Genomic DNA, 6,376 nt, shown 5'->3' on the forward strand with positions numbered 1-6,376 from the left:
TTCAGAATATAAAATAAATATGTTTAAAAGAATTAAATAGAGACAGTATAATTTACAGGTTAAGGGGCAAGTTATATAAAATCTCTGTGCCTGAGTTTCATTATCTGTCAGTGGATCCCTGAAATCTGCATTTTCACCAGATCCCTAAGAGTTCTAATGCATATTCTGTCTTGAGACCCACTACCCTATTCATACTGGATCAGGAGCTTCATGGGACATCAGATATTCTCCTGCCTTCAGGAGGGAGGGTCATCCTTTCCATTGCCTGACCCACCCTCCTCTCACCATGTACACAGATAGGAACACTTTCCCCTGAGTAGAAGAAGCAAGAGACCCTCTGTGGTACTTTTACTACATGCTTAATGCCACCAGGAAAGATGCCATTACGTTTGATAGGGGACTTTGGTTACCAACCATCTCTGCTTGGGGATAAGTGAAGGAGGTGAGCCACTGGATCAAGGGCACAGGTGGCCTTAGACCCAAGTTACAGGAAGAGTAGCATTTAATCACCACTGCTGCTTAGTACAGCAGGGACCTGACTAAATTATGTTACCATAGTAAGGTGCCAGGAGCCGCAAGAAGGGGACCAATTGAGGAACAAATTTGAGGACAATATGGCAAGAACAAAATGGTCATTACTGAAAGCTGCCCATGTAAGTCCTGACCCTTCAACAAAATATGGGGAAGAAGTGGAAGAGGGAACACCAAGGTGGTTCACATTAGAAATAACCTGGTTATTTTTCCTAAGGAGGATGATGGGAAAACTGTCCCTATATGTACAAAGTTCAAGTGTAGGTGGGCTCATTTGGCTGGGCAGGGGATGGGGAGTGCTTTTTGAGAAGGTGGGTCTGATGATGGACTCCCCAGGGATTGTAGCAGGAAAGTCAAATATGAATTGGAGGAAGACACAGGCAGCCACAAGAGAGGGTCGGGTCGGGGAACCAGGGAGGCAAAGACTTTCCCATAGCTTCAGTTAACACCTGTGTGGTGATGTTGGAGCCTCATAACACTTGCAGGGTGACCCAGAGGTGAACAAGAGACAGAATAATGAGGAAATCACACCCTGGGAAACAAAGCACAAAGGGGGTGAGCAGTTCATCTAGGGGCCAGGCTAAGGCACACACCCGAGGAAGTCAGGGAGTCCCTCCCCAAGTAGTGGGTGGTGTGTCTACGTAATGAAAGTAATTCTGTCCTGGGGACACTGGGGACACAAACAGATCACAGGCAGAAGAAAAGGTAGCAGGAACTGATTATTCCACCTGGCTTTACACGTTGACAACTGTTTCTCCTCCCTTTCCTTTGTCCCATTAGTGGGACACAATCTGCTCTGGGAGTGGAGGACACTTCCCACCTCCAGGATGGAAAGCACATCTCTCATCACTTGCTGGCAGAGTTTGAAGAGCAAGCCCTCCCTGCCCTGAAGGAAAGGGGAACCAGTTTTTTGGTTGCTAAATGTTTGAGCTCTAGGTTTTGACGAGCCAACTTTCATTGTGGAAGAAAAGAAAATAGGGCTTTTGTATGGAAGAAACAAGAGTGTAAGTCGGAACCCAAAGGAAGACTGTGGGAATGGGAGCAACAGGTGGTCCTGGATGGGGTCTGGAAGCTCAAGATACGCCCTCTAAATCCCGAGAGGAGAGGTGGGAGGGAGCTTAGGACCCCCAGTTTACGATGGTGGTTAGTGATGCCCTCTTTACTTTGGAGACATTACAGAATTAGCCCAACAATCCCCAGACCCTAGTTTTATACCGAAAGAAGACACCTCATTAGCCATTCCGGGATGTGAATGACATGGCCACGATACCAGGGCAGACAATCTGTTCTTTCGTAGCAGGTCACTGACAATATCTACGCTCAAGCCAGGCTTGTCTAGAGGAGCGCATCCAGACAAATGACAGACATGAAACCCACCTGTAACTTTACCTCTTTAAAGGACACAGCACAGTAAAATAGCATCTAATCCCACGAATCAACAGTCACCCCAGTAGAGCCCATCAATACGCAGACCACCTTAGGCCTCTTGCACTTGCTGTTCCCTTTGTGGAGGATGTATGGTTCCCGCTCTCATTTCATTCCACTCTCTGCTGAAATCTCAGCTCCTCAAAGAGGCCTTGCCAGGCCACCCTATCTGAAATAGCACTACCCGCAATTCTTTGTTGTTCTTGCTATTTGTTTATTTTCTGTCTCTCCTTCTAGATTAGCTTCAAGAGGGCAGAGAATTTGTCTATTTTGTTCACTGCTGCATCCTCATTATCTAGTGCAGTGTGTGGCACGTGGTATAATCAATATTCGGTGAACGACTGGTCCATCAGGATAGAAAAATTTAGCCCCTCCATAAATAATTCAGTTAAAACATACATGTATTCCAAAGGGGTTTATTTCAAGTCAGTAAGATATCATCCCAGGCTAGTATGACCCTCCACGAGCTAAAGAAAACCAGATTTCCCACTAAACCAGACTTCTTTCAGAAAAGAAAAAGTGGTCTGGGAGCCTGAATTACCTGTTGGATTACTCCATCAATTAATGTATCAGCCATGAGTTTCTCTTTGTGTGGTTGTCAGAGCTCAAGAACATCAATCAGCTGACGCCTGTCACTGTTCCACAGCGAGGACGTAGGGTTTGTCTTGTCAATTCTGTTCTTCCCTCCGTTGTTTTCCTTCTCTAATTCAAATGTACTTTGATTTCCTTCTTTTAACTTAAATACAAGTATAATGTAAAATATACTTAATGCAAAAGTGTATACAGTAAAGAGTAAATTTCCTCTTAACCTGGAAGACACTTGGTCTCCCTCGTCAGAGACATCCATTGGCATCTCATTGTGGTTGGAGTTTTCATTACAATGAAATTAACCACCTTTTCATGTATTTTTGGCCATTTGGACATCCTCTTCTCTAAATGACTTGCCCAAGTCCCTTGCCTGTTTTTTCATTGGGTTGTATGCCTTTTTCTTATTGATTTATAGTACTTTATATTCCAGATACAAGTCCTCTGTCAGTTATATGTGTTCCAAATGGGTTTTCTCCCACTCTGTGGCTTGCATCTCCATGTCCTTAAAGGTAATTTCATGCTCTTAAAGGTGATTTTTATGAACAAGTTCTTAACTTTGAGTCCTGTTTAGTAATCTTTTCCTGTAGGTCAGTGTTTTCTATGCCTTGTTTAACTCAAGAGGTGTAAAAAGTTCACAAGAAAGGGGTGAGTGGAAGAGCGAGGGAGGCAAAGACTTTCCCACAACTTGATTTTGAGTTTTGAAATTTGAGTTTGAAGATAAGTATACATCTGTGAAAGCATCACCATAATCAATGCCATAAATGTAACCATCACCTCTAAAAGTTTCCTACTACTTTTTTTGTGATAAGAACATTTAACATTAGATCTACCATCTTAACAAATTTCTATTTCATTAATTACTATGTGTTTCTCTATTATTTCCTTCCTCCAAGATAATGAATATATTTTCCTATATTATCTTCTAAAGAATTTGTTGTTTTGCCTTTCACGTTTAGGTTTAAATCCATCTGGAATTGATTTTTGTGTATAGTATGAAGTAGGGATCCACTTCATTTTTTTTTCATGTAGGTATCTCATTGTCCCAGCACCATTTACTGAAAAGTCTTTTTTCTAATCCTCTGCAGTGCCATCTTTGTCATAAATCAAGTATCTATACATATATGGGTTTGTTTCTTGGTTCTCTGTTCTGTATCATTGGTGTATTTGTCTAGATTTTTACCTTAGTTATCTGTACCTCAGTAATTAAACCTTTATATAATTCTTGTCATCTGGTAAAGCAAATCATCCTGATTTATGTTTTTTTCTTCAAGAGTGTCTTGGTTATCCTTTGCTCTTTGCATTGCAATAGAAATTCTAGAAAGAACTTACTAATTTTCATGGAAAGGAAAACCACTCATATTTTGTTTGGGATATCAAATCAACAAAAATGGATGGCTTTTATGGTCTTGAGTCTTCTAGTCTATGAACACGGTATGCCTCTCCTATACATATGTATATATATTGGCATATATATATATGCCCCTCATATACGTTATCTATCTATCTTATACATTACAGAATGGAAGGAAGAGCTGAAGAATGAGATTTCAAAGAGGATGGGAGCTAGGGCACACCAGGGATCTGGGGAGCAGGAAGTAATGTAGTTTTTACATTACTCTGTTCAGAAGTCGCATTCCAAGGAGCAAGTATCTCATTTATGTCAAGTGCCTGCCTGTCTCTTGGCCAGGAGCGGGTAGGGCAGACTGGCTTCTCAAAAGCAAATTCAGAGGCTTTTATCAAAAGATTTGGGAGTAGATGCTGGGCAGACAAAATTAACAGATGTCTACTACAGATACACAAAGAAAAATACAGCAGGAGGGACACAGGAGCATGGAAGCAGAAGAGAAAGAAAGGAAAGAGGAAGGGAATGAAACAGGAGAGGTAGGTGGTTTGGACCAGTGTGAGCCATTTGAAACGGTAGAATATGCCAAAAATCAAGAAAAATAACTGAAGCTTTTCCTCTGCGCAAGGACAGTGTATGACTTTGTGAGTCTCCATGGGCCCCTTCCTCCATTAAAAAATGTTAAAAATTATATTTTATGACAGTGCTGGTATAAAGACAAATACAAGCTGGATTTTTATTATATCTTTTTAATGATTATGTTCATTCTTTTTTCTGATCTTAAAAGAAATTCAAATTAAAACATTTTCGTGGGCCCCTAAAAGCATCATGTGGCCTAATACGTGAGTCAGCCCTGCCTCTACGCTTTTCTCACCTTCTTCCACCCCTCCTCAAGATGCAGCTTGCATCGCATTTACCATTTCTATGCATGTTGACTGTAGCACCTGTGGCACTTTGCCTGAGGGCTCTCTCTGGCTTGCTGGAGCTGGCTCCGTCTGCGGGAGGGAGGGCTGGTGTTGCTGGGGATTTGACATCCTTATCCAGCAGCTATTAACCTATAAGTAATGGTGGTGTGTAAATACCCCAGCTCCTTACCCATCAGGCTGGAAACTCAGAGTCACTAAGGGCCCAAGCAGGATTAAGCTCTCTCATGTCCCAAAGTGGCTACTTATTTGAATATGGACCTTTCATTGGTTGCTTTTCTTCCCTATTTTAATTCTCCACTCTCTTACCAGAGTTTCCTAGCGTGCGCTTCCAAATAAGCCGTTCACACTCAAATTCTTGTCTCGGGGTCTGCTGATGGGAGTACCTGAATTGAGACACTGCTCTTCAGGGTCCCTTGGATTTGGGGACAAAACTCACTAACATGCCAGCCGTGCCACCAAAGGGAAAGGGTTGGTGCTTTCACTCTGTAGAGAGGGAAAGAACAAAGGCCTACCAATTATTTTCTTACAGAGTTGCTACCTACTTGAGGGGTGCGGGGGGCGCTTGGATATTTCTTGGTTGACTGTAGTGAGAATATTATTCCAGAGGTTTTCTTGGTCATCAGACTTTCTTAGCCCAGGAATTTTCTCTTGTTTCAATTTCATATAAAACCTTTAGCATTGGCCAAAGAATGGTAGACCATTTAATTCAATCAAAGCCTGGTGAAATCTTTCTTCCTGGTGTTTGGCTGACTGAATCACTTAGTTTATATAAACCAGAAGCAGCAGGGCGGAGCACTTTGACAATATGAAGGGTTATGGAAAGGCTAATTCATATTAACCATCTGAGTTATGTTTTCATTTGCTTTAATGTGGTGCATTTGGCCACAGGGGCAGGAGGCCTCATGACTGCCCTTCAGAATGAAATTTTAAAGGAATGTGTGTTTTTGGAAAATCACTTTTCTGTAACACATCCAGAGTTCTTTTAAAGATGCTTTAGCTTGCAAAACTTCAGTTGTAGAGCCATTATTTACATTATGAGCCAAGGCAGAGTGCTTGGGAAACTTTGGAAGAGACGAATCTAGAAGAATCATACACATTTTCGTGGCATATTCACTGATGGAACTTTGGAACAAAGGTGCTTTATTCTTTCTTTAAAATAGCTCTTATGGTTTTCCCCACATTTGATACATCTACCGTTTTCCTCTCCAGTGTCCCTAAGAAGTCAGATCACACACAGCATAATGATTAATAACATAAGCTTCAAACTCAGAAAGATCCAGGTTTGAATCCTGTGTCTATCACTTATATGTGACCTTGGACTAGTTACTTAACCTCTCTGTACCCCAGCTTCCTGATGTGAAGAGTGGAAATAATTATACCTGCCCCATAGACCGATGAGCTTAGTGTTAGGATAAAAAATAATGCATGAAGGTGTTTAGCAGTTACTAAATACATTATGTACTAAATATTATTATCTTTTGTTTCTTGTTTTTACCCAGTGTTTCCTTAACTTGAGTTCCTCTGCCCTTTTTTTTTTTTTTTTTTTTTTTTTTTTTTGTACCCG

This window comes from Neophocaena asiaeorientalis, unplaced genomic scaffold (genome assembly GCF_003031525.2).
Source record: "Neophocaena asiaeorientalis asiaeorientalis breed wild unplaced genomic scaffold, Neophocaena_asiaeorientalis_V1.1 scaffold121, whole genome shotgun sequence".
Classification (NCBI taxonomy): Eukaryota; Metazoa; Chordata; class Mammalia; order Artiodactyla; family Phocoenidae; genus Neophocaena; species Neophocaena asiaeorientalis.